Source organism: Microtus pennsylvanicus, chromosome 8 (assembly GCF_037038515.1).
Source record: "Microtus pennsylvanicus isolate mMicPen1 chromosome 8, mMicPen1.hap1, whole genome shotgun sequence".
Lineage (NCBI taxonomy): Eukaryota > Metazoa > Chordata > Mammalia > Rodentia > Cricetidae > Microtus > Microtus pennsylvanicus.
Genome location: NC_134586.1, coordinates 36,650,584 through 36,668,072, shown reverse-complemented (window position 1 = coordinate 36,668,072; position 17,489 = coordinate 36,650,584). Strand labels below are relative to the sequence as shown.

Below are 17,489 nucleotides of genomic sequence, written 5' to 3'. Positions count from 1 at the left end.
TAATCTCTGAACCCAATATACAAAGAAAGGAAAAAAGCTAGAATTCTATGCACTACTACACAGGGGCCTAACACCCCCCAGCCTCCAGCAGAGCCAAAGGGGCTGGAGGGCTTTTCTTTTTTCCCACAGAGCACGGTGGTGGTGGTGTTGAATCCACAGTTCAAGACAAGAAAAGATAAAAATGAATGTAGAACAGAGTAGTGGAGATTCTTTTCCCATTGTGTTTTGCTCAAGACATTTCTCCAAAAATAAGTTGAGAACCATGGTATTGAGAAGTGAGACCTCAGAAACAGGGCGACTGAGCACAAGAGGGATTGGGGACAGGAGGGAAATGACTGCAACTTGCTCCCAGGGACTAGAGAAATTTAAAAAATAAAAATAAAATAAAAAAGAGAGTTGGAATTCATCAGTCTTCTGTGCTAGTCATCCTTGCCTTCATCCTCCTCTCCTTCTTCCCCTTCATCATCATCTTCATCTTCTTCACCTTCATCTCCTTCTTCATCAATATCTTCCAAGCCTTCTTCTTCTTCATCATTATCATCATCATCTTCTGCCTCTCCCTCTTCATGGTCCATATCAGGAACCAAATAGTACTGCAAGGGGTTTGGCCAAATGTCATCTTTGATGACTTCTCCTAACTAATCTGCACCTGCATCAGAGTGGTCAGTAAACCAGGTAAAGAAGCTCTCTGGCTCTTCATGTTGTCTCTTCCTGCTGGCCTTATTCTGTGTTTGACTTGAGCATTTTGTCAAATCCTTTCCAGATTTCCATTTGATTTCAGTGGACTTTGAGGATGGGTCACCACTCTCATTCAGATGAAATACTTTGGAGAGAACTTTATTTTCGAAGTAGGGATTTTCATTAAAATAAAAATCTATTCTGTAACCTGATTTAATGTCTTCAAATTCTGTTACTTCAACTCTGGTTAAATAATGCAGAGCCTCTTTGTCTTCCTCCCCAAGCAGTGCAGAAACTTGTGGATGGTTGACAAATGTGGTTACCCAAAAATTTTGGATTTTAGCGATCAATTCTGACGTCTTCTGAAAAAACAATTGGCGGAGTTTGTTATATTTTTGTTCTACTTTTAGTATTTCCTCACTTGCTTGTTCATTAAGTCTGTCTATTTCATTTTTTACTTCATCATTGTGTTCAATTGCTTCTTGCTGTTCTTTTTCTCCCTTCGGCAGACTGGGAGAGGCAGACTTGTCCTCCAGTTTTGGGGAAGGAGCCAATTTGGGTTTCTTGGACTGAGGCAGAAGCGCAGATTGCCGTTTTGGGGCCATGACACGAGGGAAATGGCTAGAGGCCAGAGGCCAGATGCAGAGAGCAGGAAGAAACTCGCAGGAACTGACAATTTGTATTCTTTTAAACATTGCCTGGTCCATTATATTCATCCTCTTCTTGGCTAACTTTCATATCTTGATTAACCCATTTCTAATAATCTGTGTAGCACCACGAGGTGGTGGCTTACCGGGAAAGATTCAGCATCTCTGACCTGGCGGCTGGCTCCATTGCGTCTGCCCCAGAGAGGAAAGGCATGGACATTGCATCACTTCCTTCTTCCTCCCAACATTCTGTTCTGTCTACTCCACTCACCTAAGGGCTTGCCTATCAAATGGCCAAGGCAGTTTCTTTATTAACCAATGAAATCAACACAAAACAGAAGACCCTCCCACATCACATTATTCCTTTTGAACTCAAACCACTAGACTTTACAGTAGAGCTCTGCAACCAAAGTTTTTTTGTGTAGCATGATTAATAAAAACTCAAGAATCAGAAATTGAGGTTCAACTTGAAGGTCAGAAAAGCAAAATGATTAGCCACTGGCTCTTAATGCTACCTCAATCCTAAATGGTCGTCCTGCCTCGAAGAACTATCTAGTCCTGTCTTATATTCCTCTCTAGTGCTGGGATTAAAGGTGTGCACCACTACTGTCTGGTTTATATAGCAAACTAGCATGGCTACTGGGATTAAGGTGTGTGTCACCTCTGCCTTGTCTGTAAGGCTGACCAGTGGGGCTGTTTTACTCTCTGGTCTTCAGGCAAGCTTTATTTATTAAAATACAAATGAAATATCACTACTTCTGTAATATTGAAGCAACCATCTTTGGCCTAAAGGCCTAGTATATTTGATAGACATTTCTGTGAAACAGGAATTTTGAAGGACTGTCCTTGTCTTGCAAAGTTCAGTTGCTTTCTTATGTGCCTGCTTGACCAATTTGGATAGTACACTGTCACCAGTTGAGACAAGGATAGTTTTTAGCCCAGTGTCTAACTTTTGCCACAAGAATGAAAGCTCCATGTGGAGTTTCTTTGATACTGATCATCTTTTTTGAAGTAGATTGGTGTTGCTAAGAACATTCATTTCTCATTTTTATAAAATATTTACATTATTAAAACATCTTAAATGTCATATTCTATAGATCTCTGAAGTGTTTGAAGACTGCCTGTCTATTTAAAATATACTCCTGTTTGATCTTGAAAACACACCTAACATGACTACAAGTTTGATGGTAATAGATGCTTAAATACTAATCTGGATTTCTTTATTATGCATTACATTTTTAAATGAACTTCATAAGCACAATACCCTAAACAATAGTAGAAACATACATGCAAATTAACAAGATTAACTTTAAATTTGTACCAATAAACCAAAATCCATGCCAGTATAAAATATTTTGAGATTAAATGTTGTTTTTTGGATTAAAATAGATCCATTAACCTACCCCTGTTTTCATCATTTCTATATTGTATCCCCCTTTTTTCTTCAGAAAGAGATCTTTGAATTTAACTCTTTCCTTTAGCTCTTTTTCTTACTATGACTAATAACAACTTTTAACAAATCCCCCAAACAATGACAAGCATCCATGGTCCATTGAATAACCAAAACCTACCAATACCCTTTCTCTTGCAAATTTGGGCATTGTTCTCAAGACTACTTACTGCTGTTTCTGGGCACTGATATCTTTGGGAGAACCCTGATAAAACTGGGATAACTGTTTAGTCTTGACTAGAGTAGTTAATGAGTTTGGACCATCTCAGCCAATAGTCTTGAAGCTGTTCTGAATGCAGAACTCTGAAGAGACTTTTACAGAGAAATTTTGAGATGCTTGATCACATGCACCACCTATTTTTATTTTCATTCCCATTTTCTTGTTCCAAAAATACATAAACTTTTAAAGGTAGCATACACCTATACATTAATACAAGCATAGACTGTGTATTGTACACAAGTTAGCAAAGAGAGTTTTTGTTTTATGTTTGAGCAGGTAAATATATATATATATATATATATATATATATATATATTTCAGTTTTACAGGTCTATTTATATATGTCTGTAGCCAGGATTTTCAGGGGATCTTCTCTGATCAAACCTGATCCATATCAACATGGAATTAATCCACAGCCTCTCATTTTCTGTGGAAATAGAAGCATAATCTTTTTCCCAAAGCAACCTATATTCTTCCATTTTGAAGTCAAGACATTTATAAAATATGTAGATTGTTTTAATCCAGAAGTTTCCATAATCCAATGTGTCATTCTTTCATCAGCAATCAGAAAAATAAAAGACAACACAGTAACATACAGATCCATACTCCCATATATTTTCCATCTTTGTGCAGCTTTTTCCTTTACATTATTTTATTCTTTCTTTAAATACTTTATTTTATTATTTTAAACTGTTTTTTTCTATGACTGTATGTACCATACATACATTTCTCTTTTCTATCCCAAGCCAATGTACAATTTTAAATATACTGTAACTTATTTAGAGGTTTGTTCCATCTGGATCTGTCTTTACTGTATATCTGTAATCTTTCCTGACTTCATGAACAAAATTTGAACCCATTATGTCACTTACTGTGATAATGAGGCTCACTCTGACAGAACTTGCTAGGAGATACATCTCTATACTGTGGTTGCCAAGAGAGACATGAGAGTAGAAATCTGCATTTGACTTTGTTTTGTGTGTTTAGAACCCTTTTGAAGTTTTCTCAGGTTTTACATGGATATTGGTGTCCCTTGATTGGTGCCATATGTAGGCAGAATTTTTTGTTTCTCCAGCCAGTTCCCAAATTACCACACTGAGAATTATTATTAATTATAAATGCTCAGTCAATAGCTCAGGCTTGTATAGCTAACTTTTATATTTTAAATTAACCGATTTTTTTTAATCTATGCTCTGCTACAATGCTTGGTACCTTTTTTCAGTATGGCAAGTTAACCTCTTTATTTCAACATTGCCTTACATTTGACACTACCCTTCTTACCAGTGTTTTCTCTGCACCGAAAATCCTGCCTAACTATTAAACAGTCATTTCTTTTTTTACTAATGAGACTAATACATATTGAGAGTGTACAAAGAAATTATTTTGTAATATTTTTTAATTCTGATATATGTGCTCATTTTAAAAAGTGTTACATTCTTTTGTATGTAGCTAGATTTTGAGTTCTTTGAACAGTTTGGATATTTAACTCCATATCAGATGAATTCCTTGATATATCAGAGTTCCTGGGTTGTACATAGTTATACTTTTCAAATTTTGTTTTGTATCTTAGATTTTTGGGATCCTCTCTAGAAAATCATTATATATATGAGAATCAGTTGATTGAAGAAGCATGGGTTTACATCGGGTACTCTATTCTGTTGTGTTCAATGGTGTATCTGATTTGATACCAAGCACTGTGCTGGTTTTATTGTTATAACTATGTAGTATATCTTGGCATTAGTCATTATAGTGCCTCCAGCTTTGCTTTTTTGGATTCTGATAAATTAATTGGACTGTGTTTTCTAGTTCTTTGAAAACAGTCATTGATATTTTGATGACAACTGGATCCTATAGATTCTGGGGTAGCAAAACTATTTTAACAATATTTTTCCTATCTATGAACATGGTATATTTTCCATGTTAGAGGGTCTTTTTCATAATCTTTACTAATAGTCTTGTAATTTATATTTATGAGGTCTTTTACTTCTATAGTTCAGTTCATTCATATATATCAATCAGTTCTAACAGGCACTTGGTAGTGTATTTAGATTTTGTTTGTACAGAATCATGCCATCTATGAATAAATAATTCAACTTCTTTCCCTGTTTGTGTGCCTTTCATTTCTTCTGATTGTCTAATTCGACTATTATACTGAATAATTGTGGAGATAGTGGACACATTATTGTTCTGACTTTAGAGGAAATGCTTTCACTACCACCTCCCAATTAATATATATATATATACACACACATATATATATGTATATATATATATATTAAACATTTTATATATTTAAACAAAATATATATTAAACATTTAAGTTTGGGAAAAAGAGTTGAAGTGTATAGAAAAACCTAGAACACTGAAGCATTCTTATGTTTCCTGTATTCAGTTTTCTGTTGACAGAATTTTCTGTCCCTCCTGATCCTGCAGTCATTCAGTCTCTAAGAAACACACTGAGGCCTACATTAATTATAAACTGGTTATCCTATTAGCTCAGGCTTCTATTAACTCTTACATTTTAAATTAATTCATAATTCTTGTCTGTATTAGCCATGTGGCTTGGTACCTTTTATCAATGAGGCATTCTCATCTTGCTTCTTCTTCATCTGGGTGACAACTACACACTGAGCCTTTCCTTTTCCCAGAATTCTTCTATTCTGGCCACCCTGCCTATATTTCCTGTCTGGCTACTAGTCAATCAGCATTTTATTAAATCAATACAAGTGACAAATCTTTATAGGTACAAGACCATTGCCCCACAGCAGTTTTCCCTGTCACCATTATAAAATACAGCCAAATGAGTTGCCAATAAAAAAGTATATATTAAAAATTTAAATAATATTTTTAAATTAATGTCCTTCTAGTGAAAGAGTCCATGTAGAAAGCCATGCTATATTTATTTATGCTGGATTCATAGGTTCTATTGAGCTATTTTATTAGAATGTCTTGTTTTTCAGAGACATGGACAACTTTGAAAAGTAGTGATCTGATATTTCATGGAATGTCCTTATATTGGGTTTCTCTTAGTTAAAATAAGGTTGGGTCGTTGGAAGGAAAACCACAGCAATAAAGTAATATTTTTGACAGAAGTATCACTATGTAGCTCAGGAGCATTTGTGCATGTCAGAGGACAACTTTCAAGAATCTGTTTTCTCTTTCCACTTTGTGTGTTCTGGGGAGTCAAACTCAGGTTGTCAGGATTCCCAGAAAGTGTTTTTGCCTGATGAGCCATCTTGACAGACAGAAGTAATAAAATTCGGTAGAATTTTATATTTAAATTTTGATAAGGGCTATATTTAATGTGTATTTCAGGTTGTGTACTGTGTGCACATGCTCACATATAGTCATATACATGTATATTCAGGTGGATATGCGTATGTCTATGTAGATTATATGTGGCAGCCAGAGTCTCTTATGGAACTTGGAGCTCACTGACTCAATTAAACTGGCTGTCCAACATCAAGTATTCTTCAGGCTCAACACACTCAGTACTGGATTTACAGGTGCACACACCATTCTTGGATTTTTACAAGGATTTGGAAAATATGAACAGGTCCTCATGCCTCCACAACAGCTACTTTACTGAATAGACCTTGGTCCCAACCCTGTATCTGCTCATTTTGTTCAGATTCACCAAAGTTTGGAACATGATGTTATGATACAAAACCCCTCAGATTTTTCTCTGTATTGATAGAGCTTTATAAGTCAGGGATTTTTTTTTTATCAATGATCTCTTAAAAGTGTCGGTTACAACATTAGTCACAGTAAAATTTATTGGAAAATATGTATTTTACAAAAAGCAAAACAAATCTAAGTTTAAAAGTCTTGAGGAAACATGATACAACTTCATACCTTTCCAGTGGTTATAAGAATCTTGACATGCAATTAGGACCAGAAAGTTATGCTAAGAATCAAAGGGAAAATATACTGTAAATGAGTGTGTGTGTGTGTGTGTGTGTGTGTGTGTGTGTGTGTGTGTGATTTTTGTTTTGTTTTTTTTTGTTTTGTTTTTTAAGTCAAAGGGCCGGAGAGAGTTATTCTGAGGCTTGCTGTTCTGGCAGAAAAGATAATACAGTTTCCACCAACCACATTGGCAGCTCACATCCATGTACAACTCCATCACCAGGAGATCCACTTCTGGCCTTTGTGGGCATCCACGAGCATGTTCTCATACCCTCAACACATATATCAACAACACAAAACAAAACTTTAAAAAATGAGTTGACTCATTTATTAAGCTTTCATTTTCTAATTTTTTTAATTATGCTTTATTTTTTTGAGGTACAATTTAATTATATAAAAATGCATTTAGGTTAAGTACATAGATTTATGTGTATGTAAGCTGGTAAATTAAACCTGAAACTTCACATACTAACACCACAGTCAAGATGTATAACATTTATATCACCATGAAAATGGTATCACAAACCCCCTTATTTTAGAGCCATAACCTCCATCCGGGTTGATCAGTTTTCCCTGTATGTTAATTTGCTACAATATCGAGTAGAAGATATTTGTGATACTTGCCTATGTCCTTCCATGTAGATTGGTGGCTTTTTCTTATTATTTTGAGCTATGCATTTTTCCCACACGCCTTTCTTCCTCCCCTCTCTCCTTCCAACCTCTGCCTGTTACCCACACTCCCAATTTACTCAGGAGATCTTGATTTGCTATGTTAGTGCCGTTGTTTTGCTGTTAACTCCTGATCTAATACTTCCCTCCTAAAAGGAAGAGGAATGCTTACCAGCTAAATGAAACTCACAACTCTGGGGAGCTCATAAAATTTAGAAGACTCATGGGGCCCCTCCCCAGGTTTATAATCAGCTACTAAAAGGAGTATCTGCTTCTGTGATGTGATGGCCTGCCAGTTGTACAAGGAACTACAGGGACACAGCTTTTGTGTGGAGTCACTTATGTCAAGATCGGCTATAATATCATATAGCTGCCTTTCAGTCACCCATGCCTCTGAAGATAACCCCAGTAAACATTGACTCATCAAGCTGAATATAAATGGAACTGTTTCTTTGTTTGCTGTTGCCCCCTTCATGTGGAAAGAATACAAACAGATTCTCCAGGGCTGAAGATGTGAACCATTAGAACAGCGGCTCCCTTTGCAAAGGACCAAAATTCATCTCTCAGAACTCACATGGTAACTCACAACTGCTTGTAAATTCAATCTTGAGAACATACAATGCCTTCTTCTGACCTCTGAAGGCACACACATATGTATGCATGCATACATATGAACAGTATTTTATCTATCATCTATCTATCTATCTATCTATAACAATAAATCATTATGTTTAAAAAATAACAGATTCCCCATGAAAATTTAACAATAGAACCATTTGATCATTTTCATTTTTATTTACTTCTTCCCAATTCCTCCCTGATCCATATTCCCCTCTGTATCCTCTTTGTGTTGTGTCTTTCTTTTTCATCTATCACATGCAATTTATATGTTCCATACATTCTTGGATATGTGACCTTGTCCACTGGAGAGTGATGGTTGACTTAACTAGGGGCTATACTCTTTAAAGAAAACTGATTGTCCCTGTTGCAATAATATCAATTAACAATAGCTCCTTAGGGGTGGAACTTTATTCCACTTCTGTACTCCATGTTGGGATTTGGCCTAGCTTAAACTGGAACAGCTCTTGGGTGTGTTCCTACTTCTGTGAGTTTATGTGCAGCTGCCTTGTTGCACCTAGGAGACATTATTTTTGTAGCCACCAAAAATGTCTGGTTCTTACATTCTTTCTGCCCCCTCTTCCGTGATGATTCCTGAGCCTCAGGAGTAGTGGGTATGGTATACACACCTCCTTTTATTGCTGAGCACTTTGTATTCTCTTATATTTTGCACATTGACTAATTGTAGGCATTTATTTGATTGTATGGCTAGACAAATCTATTTATACTATAGAGTAGCATTGAGAGAATGCTATTGACAGATATCTATTGAATTGTATGGCAGGTGAATGAATATTTTTAAAATAAGGTGATAGAAATATCTACAGTGGTCATGCTATTTCATACTCTGTTGAGCAACGTACAAAAGTTCTTGCAATACTGGCCAACACTTGTAGTGTTGAAGAGTTTTAATTTTAATAACTCTAAATGGTAGTAATATTTCACTGTAGCTTGAATTCAGTTATTCATGGTAAATAACAATATTTAGCATCTTCTGATATACCTGTTTTATGTGTATATCTTCTTTGGTAGGCCTATTTATTCTTATTCTCAATGTGTATGAAATTATAATATGATTTTTATACAAGATCATCAGATTACATGTATTATTAATTTCTTCACATTGCTGTTCTTGTCTACTTCATGTTTTGAAAAGGCTTGTGAAAAATTGATGCTTCCCCATTAAATGTTTGATTATATCATCTGAATTTGGAATTTTCCTTCAGGGAAGTATTTTTAAAACATATTGTTTCATATATCTTATTTTAAACAGCTTTATTGAGATACATTTTAGTTATGAAAACCATCCATTTCAAGTGTACAATTTAATAATTTCTACTAACTTTACCAAGTTGTGCAGCCATTACTATAAATCAGTTTTAGAATGTTTCTGTACCTTTAATAAGATCTCTTGTGCCCTTTTCCAGTTAATTTCTACTCCTACCACCTGCCAGAGGCAACATTTTGAAAACTTATGGTCATAAAATAAACGTGAGAGACATAAATCTTCCTCAGAGTTTTCCTTTTCTCTTTGAGTCAGTTTTGGTAAAGTGGGACTTTCAGTAAATTTGAACATTTTCTTCTGTTACTCATTTTTGGATGTGAAATCATTCACATTATTTTTTAATGTCTAAGATCAAGACATGGTCTCTCCGTTTATACTGAAAATCGCTGTACCACACCCACCCATCTCTTGTTGCTCTCCATCTGTATAGTCACAGAGTCAATTGCACAGAACAGCTCCTGGCATTTCAGATTAAGTGGATTATGTCTTGTATTCTGCTTTATCATGCTCCTTATTCATTTTTTACCTCCCTGGAGTTTCACTCATTTTTTAAAATCTTTCTATGTTTTAATGTACAGTTTTGATGATTGAATTTAAATTTTTTTTCCAATGTAAGTATTTAGTTGTCTTTATCTCCCTCAGATCTGTTGGTCACATTCCACAAACAGAAAACATGCTTTGGTTTTCAGGATTATAAAATGTTTTCTTCTTTTTTTTTTGTATGGTTCTTGTGTTTGGGGAGGTTTGTGTTGTTCTATTTCATTTTAAATATAGGTTCATTTTCGCTGCAACAAATTTTATTGATTTTATTTTAATTTCATTATTTTCAGAATTGGTTTCATCCTTTAAAACATATTAAGATATGTTTTAGAGAGTAATATGGTGGGAAGGGCTGGCCTATTTTTATTTGTGTTCTAAGAAAATTCTAGACCATTACCCTCACATTGTACACCTGCTGTGTATGGATTAAGGATACTGTATTTTCTCTTGTGTTTTTCATCTCTAGACATTCATTTGTTTGCTTTTTAAAGTATTGTTGATTATCTCACCATATGTATGTTTTTTTCAAGTTGTTGGACCTTTGATGAAATTATTACAACATTTATGATAGAATCAAATGCATGGAAGTCAGAGAACAACACGGATGACTCAACTTTCTCCCTCCACCAAGTGGTTCCTAGGGTGGAACCTAGGTACAGATGTTTGTGAGGCAAGTACATTAACCAGATGGGTAATCTCACTGCCCCACAAAATGTTCAATGTTTTAAAATACGTCTTTTTTAAATTTTTCCATTCAAAAAATTGCACTACTTCCCCTGCTCCCATTCCCCTCCCACTCCCCCACTCATCCTGCTCCCTCCCCCTTCCTTTTTAAGAGAAGACAGGGTACCCTGACGTGTGGGCAGTCCAAGGCCTTCACTCCTCCATCCAGGCCCAGGAAGGTGTGCATCCAAATGGACTAGGGTCCCAAAAAGCCAGCACATGCAGTAGAAACAGGCCCTAGTGCTATTATCCATGGCTTCTCATTCTGCTGCCTGTGGCAGCCACATTCAGAGATTCTGGTTTGATCACATGCTTGTTCAGTCCTGGTCCACCTGGAATTGGTGAGCTCCCATTAGATCAGGCACGCTGTCTCAGTGGGTGGACCAACCCTCCTCAGGGTCCTGACTTCCTTGCTCATCTTCTCCCTCCTTCTGCTCTTCAACTGGACCTTGGGATCTCAGTCTGTTGCTCTGATGAGGGTCTCTCTATCTCCATCCATCGCTGGTCAAAGATTCTATTGTGATATTCGAGATAATCATCAGGGTGATAATGGGGCAAGGCCAGTTCAGACACCCTCTCCTCTGCTGCCCAAGGACATAGCTGAGGACATCCCTGTAAAATATGTTTTTTCAAAAATTATTTCTCTATTGCTGTGTTTAAAACTCAAAAAAAAATTAATGGTATAAACCAACAATATTTTACCTCACTGTTCTCTATGCCAAGTGTAGTATAATCAGGTCCAGATTCCCTTCTTAGTATCACAAGGCTGCAGGTATCAGCTAGCAAGCTATTATCTGAAGGCTTTGGGGGAAATAATCCCCGTCCAGCCTTCTCTAGATTGTTAGTAGATGTTGGCTCCTTGAAACAGTAGGACTGATGTTCCTGCCACCTTTCTGGCCACTCTAAGGTCCTTGTATATGTCTCTTTCTGTTAAAAGGAAAGAGTTTCATTTGAGTGAAACTTCTGTCATACACAGTTTGCCTTTTCTTGAAAGAAAAAAAAGGCTTTTATTTTGAGGAAATTTGTGGTTTCAGTAAACTCACTGGACAATATATCTTTGGGTTAATTGGTTAAATTTTCTTTAATTGCATCTTCAAAAGACTTTTCCCCATATAATTTCAGAAGTCATAGCAGAAACTTCAGTACTCCCTTTAACTTTCTATTTTATTGCACTTTTGGGCAAATTCCAAACTGACAATTCCAAAATCTGTTTTATTAACTAGGTATTTTCCTGCATTTTATAAGTGTTCTCATAAATATTTATGAGATCCTGAATGGCATCAATATATCATAGTGAAGGAGCTGCATTTGGTTGTCATCCACTAAGGGTCATTGAACTTGGGACTAGTGGTGTAGATTTGATTACAGAGTGCTTTCTGAGATTCAAAAGCCCTGAATCCCCAGCACTGTCAGAAACTAGGCATGGTAGATGACTGTAATGTCAGTACTTGGGAGATGGGAGACAGGGGTTTCAGAAGGTCAATAAGGCCATCTTCAGCTATGTAGAGAGTTAAAGGACATTTTGGGTCACATAAGAAGTCAAAAAGAAAAAGAAAATACAAGAACAAAAGCATCTTGTTGAACTTTTTTTCTTGACAGTAACAAAACTAGATCAACTTAGTCCTTCCTTGGTTGATTCTAAGAATTTTGATGGTTTTTAACCCTACTAATGGAGACAATTTTTCTGGGTTCACTTCCAGATGTTTTGAGAACTCATCAAGATCTGTTCTCTCTAGAGAGTCAGAATTTAATAGCTCCAAGACCTGCTTCAGCTGTGCAGCCATTTCCTAAAGTTGCCCTCCCACCCTGGGTTTCCAGCTCCTCAACCATTTTCACATAAAAATGTTCAGCAGAAAATCAAAGAAATTCCATGCAAACTTTGGCAAAGGAAGAGAGATGGAGAGAGTTGGGGAGAGAAAAATCTGGAATGACAGTAAAAGAGAACATGAGAGGGAGAAAGGGAGCATGGGAATGAGAGAGTAAATGAGACCAAGAGAGAGCAAGAGAATTGTTGCGTTGCGTCTGTGTGTGTGTGTGTGTGTGTGTGTGAGAGAGAGAGAGAGAGAGAGAGAGAGAGAGAGAGATTGAGAGAAGGAATGGAGAGAGGCTTCTTAGACTCACTGCAGGCTGATCTCTGTCTTCTCAAATTAGTTCATCTACCACATTTAGCATAGGTATAAGATGTGGCACCAGGCGGTAAGGCATGCCATTCACAGGACCCCTCTCACTTGTTCTTCTTCTGTGACAACCACAGTCCTCGGAAGCTCATTAGCAAATTTCTGAGAAGTGTCTTTTATTCTGATTTTCTAATTGGTAGAAAGGAGAGGGTAAGTCCATGGCCAATTAGTCTATCATGGCGGGAGCTGAGGTATTATGTCAAATGTGATTGGATGAATTAAGGTTCAGGAAAGATTCTTGCTGGTTTCTCTCCTAGGAACTAGACTATACAAAGAAAATTCCACATGCCCCTACCCCCTAGATGAAGATGGCCAATGACAACTGAGAAAAGGAAAATCAGATTTCTCCAAAAATGAGCCATTTAGTAGGTTATTAAATGCTAAATGGTCTACCCTGGGCACTAGAGCACACAAGCAAGGCTAAATGGACTCAATAGCCTATATATATATGTGGTATGTATACACACACATATATATATATATGCTATCTATACCACACACACATATACGCTATATGCATATATGTATTTGTATGCAATTAACTGGATATTCACACATACATATATAAATGTAACAATAATAATTAAAGAAGAGATGATGGATTTTGGAGAGGGACATGGAAGTCATTGCAAGAGGAGGAATATATATGGCAATAATAACAAGATCATAAATTTGGGATGGGAAGGAATGGAATGAGTTCGAATGGAGAGAGATAAGTGAAGGCAATATAGATGAAGTTCCTGGTTTGTGGAATTCCAAAAATTATATAAAGTACTTTTTTAATAAAAGGAATAAAATGGACTAGTACTCAGTTCTCTTGATTTACAAATATCATTTGGGGACAGAAGCTTTAGGGAATTGTCTGACTTGACTTAAGAATGAAATCATAGAAATACATAACTAATACTACTTCACTATGACTTTGGCATCGACTCTGCCTTCCAAGCTTCAACGCAGATAGGAAATAAAAGATCAGAGACACAGAGCAGAGAAGCAAAGTTCTAAAACTCATGCAAGACAAACTTCAACCTTAAAAATGGATATTAACCAATGTAGTGGACATTCTCCTTTAATCTAGCAGGAAATACTACATAGGGAGATGTCCAATGTTTTCAATATGCAAAAAGTAGACCTATAATATCACATTTAGCTATATTAAATGACCCAAAACTAATTCAGGACAAGTTTTGAAACTATGAAGAAAGGTATTATGTGGAATTTAAATGCTTTACTTTTTGATAATTTTATACTTGAGAACCATATTTGTATCATTTTAGCCCCCTTCACCCCTTCTTTTTCAATGCTCTCCTACTCATCTAAAGTTCATGACCCCTTTTTATATAATTATTGTTACATGTCAGAGACTTTGAGAATTGAAACAGGTGAAAACTAGTGTTTAGATGTCAAACCACAAGAGAAATGATTTTGTGATGGAGGAGAATCCCATCTAGGTAGGGTCTACAGGACCACCAACTCTGGAAACTGTTTCTCCTGTCTGTAATTTTACATTTGCTAAAGCAGGCATGGTGTTCCCCAATACCTGCACTGTAGTATGTAATTTCATATGATATATATGTATAATCTCATGATTGCATCTCAATCTTATGGGCACATATATTTGTGGATGGTCAGGAAAATGACTTCTCATTAACTATATAATTGGGGTGTATAGAAAATATACTAGGATTTGCTTCATAACTAGATCTATTGTCCCATGGGGAATACTGAAATTTAAAGGCCTGCTTTTGTAGTAATAAGAGCGACTGGGCTGCGTCCCCAGCACCCCGCCCGCACGGCTAGCTTATGCCCCGAAATAATTACACAGACACTGTATTCATTTAAACACTGCTTTGGCTCATTTCTACCTAGCATATTCTAGGCTAACTCTCCCACCTGGACTAGCCCATTTCTTATCATCTGTGTAGCACCGGTCTTACTGGGAAGATTCTAGCCTAAGTCCATCCTGGGTCAGGGCTTCAGAGCTTCATAGCGTGTGTCTGCCCAGGAGCCGGGAGCATGGCGGACGTCTGCTCCCGAGAGGAGAGCTGTGGAGTCTGAGCTCACTTCCTCTTCCTCCCGGCATTCTGTTCTGTTTACTCCACCCACCTAAGGGTGGGCCTATCCAATGGGCCTAGCAGTTTCTTTATTGCTTAGCCAATGAAATCAACAGATTGATATATGACACTCCCACATCATGCTTTGTTTCTTTTACTCAGATTAACAGTAATACAAGAAAAACAACAATTTCTCCCCAGTCTAAGACAAACTACACAAAATTAGCTCATCTTTGCCTCAGAGCAAATTCAAACTAGACTAAATGTTTTTGTAAACAGATCATAAGTTAAAAACTTTACAGATATGCAAAAGGACAAAGTCACAGATGTCAGGTTATTAACACAAAGCAACCTAAAAAATGACAATTGCTTACATTCCAAGTCTGGCTGATAAAGGCTATGTCTCACAGCTTATTCCACTGATCACCGTGCCCCTGGCCTCAGTCTTACACCAGAAACCTTGAAAGCTTGTGCTTCCATGGTAAATAGCTCTGTTCTTATCATTTACTCAAGGAATGGGCTATGACCAATGGGATGTAGTTCTTGTAACTTTTTTCTTATTTCCTCAAGCCTCCTATAAAAAAAAATGTATTTAAGCTAGGTAAATAAGGAAGTGAATAAGAACTGAAACAGAGAATTGGAGTTAACGAGAATTAGAGACAATTAAAACAAGGGAATTGAAACTGCAGTATAAAAAAAGAGAATGACCCTCAGAGTCTGTGAGAAGTTACTACAGAAATCTTTTAATCTTCGTTCAGAAGTCTTCTCTGAGTTACCCTGGGTAGCGACTTTGAAGTTGGACTTTCAGAACACTAAAGTTATGTGTGTGTGTGTGTGTTTAATTATACAAGTACATATGTGTGTATATAGCCAGAAAGCCCATTTTTTATTGCTTGTATTTAGGGCTGACCACCTCGAGTTAGATAACATGTTAAGGGGCTCCTAAAACAGGGCTTTTGTAAAAATTCAGATAATATTAACTAAACCAATTCATAACAAAAAAGGGAAATATTCTTTTGGTTCACAACAGCTAAAATTTTACATCTGAATTTCACGCTTCATGTAGGCAAATGTGGAGATTTGAACTTTCAAGGCTTTGACAGTGGTTGGTTGAATCACATCATTAAACCATAACAGAATCTGGTGTGTATATAAAGAAGCCTGATAGGAACAAGCAGCTTGTTCAAGGCCTTAGGTTCCAGGAGTACCTACCATCAAATGAGGAAGAGACATATCATTTATACCTACCTTTCTTTCTTTCTTTCTTTCTTTCTTTCTTTCTTTCTTTCTTTCTTTCTTTCTTTCTTGAAAAGCTATGTAGCCCTGGCTTGTCTGAAAATCACTAAATAGTCCAGACTGCCTTGGATACATCTACCTTATTCTGCTTCTAGGTTGCTGAGATTGAAGTAGAAAATCGCCATACATGTAATATAGGATTATTGGGATTTAAATGAGTGTATCATTTATATGCTTCCTATAGGAGTTCTGCAAATACTCATTCCTATGGTCACCATTTTGTTGCTGTTGTTGTTAGTGTTTTTTTTTGTTGTTGTTGTTATTTGCTTGTTTTTAAACAACGCCTCTCCATACACCTCTTGCTAGTTTGGAGCATTCTATGTAGAAAAGGCTAGCCTCAAACTTGCCATGCTTCATTTGGCTGTACCTCCAAACTATTGGGCATGCCATCATACCTGGGGCATAGTATCTGATAAAATCTATGTAAAACATAGAAATGCAACAGAAAGGTTGGAGATCACTCTGTCAATGAAGTGTGCCACAGAAACAAAAAGACGTGAATTCTGATCCTAAGAACTCATGTAAAAGCCTAGGCATTGCACTGAGGCACTTGAAATCTAGCCAGTGAAGGGCAGAACCAAGAGGATCCCTGCACCTCGCTGGCCAGTTAGTATAGCCAATTTGAAGTTCTCTGGGTTCACTGAGAGACTCTGTCTCAAAAAAAAAAAATAAAAGAATGTGAACAGTGTGAACAAAGGCACCTGGTGATGAAAACCTCTAGCCTCCACATACATATGTACACACACACACTTGATTTTGATAATTAAAAGCATGGCTATAGATAAATATGGAGCAGTCCTTCAAAAGAACAAGTCAGTTCAATCACCGGTTTCCCAGGTTCAAGCAGAGTTCCAGCACAGGATTCAAGGAACATGAAGGCTTCTATTAGAATGCTCAAATGACTCATTACCCCTAAGCAAGCAGATCTCAAGCATTTAAGGGTAATATAATTTGATTCTTTCAGTCCCTTCCCTCTCCTTCCCCTTCTTCTCCCTTCTACTCTTCTTCCTTTCCATTTTTCCTCTACTCTTCTCTATCCCCCTTCCTCCCTTCCTTTCTAATTCTCTTACTTCATTTCCTTTCTTCTCCTCTTTAGAATCTCTTCACCCACCTTTTTTTTTCTAATTTCTTCTTTGTCAGACAGGGCCTTTCTGTTTTACCCAGGCTGGAATGTCCTGAATACCTAGGATCATAAGTATAGAAGTCCATGCCTGGCATCGGGAGTG

The 17,489-nt window shown here is 36.8% G+C and overlaps 1 pseudogene; it reads right to left on the bottom strand.

Annotated features, from left to right (window-relative positions):
* Window positions 1-419: 419 nt before the first annotated feature.
* On the bottom strand, window positions 420-1,283 carry LOC142855502 (protein SET-like; annotated as a pseudogene).
* Between the last annotated feature and the right edge of the window lie 16,206 nt (window positions 1,284-17,489).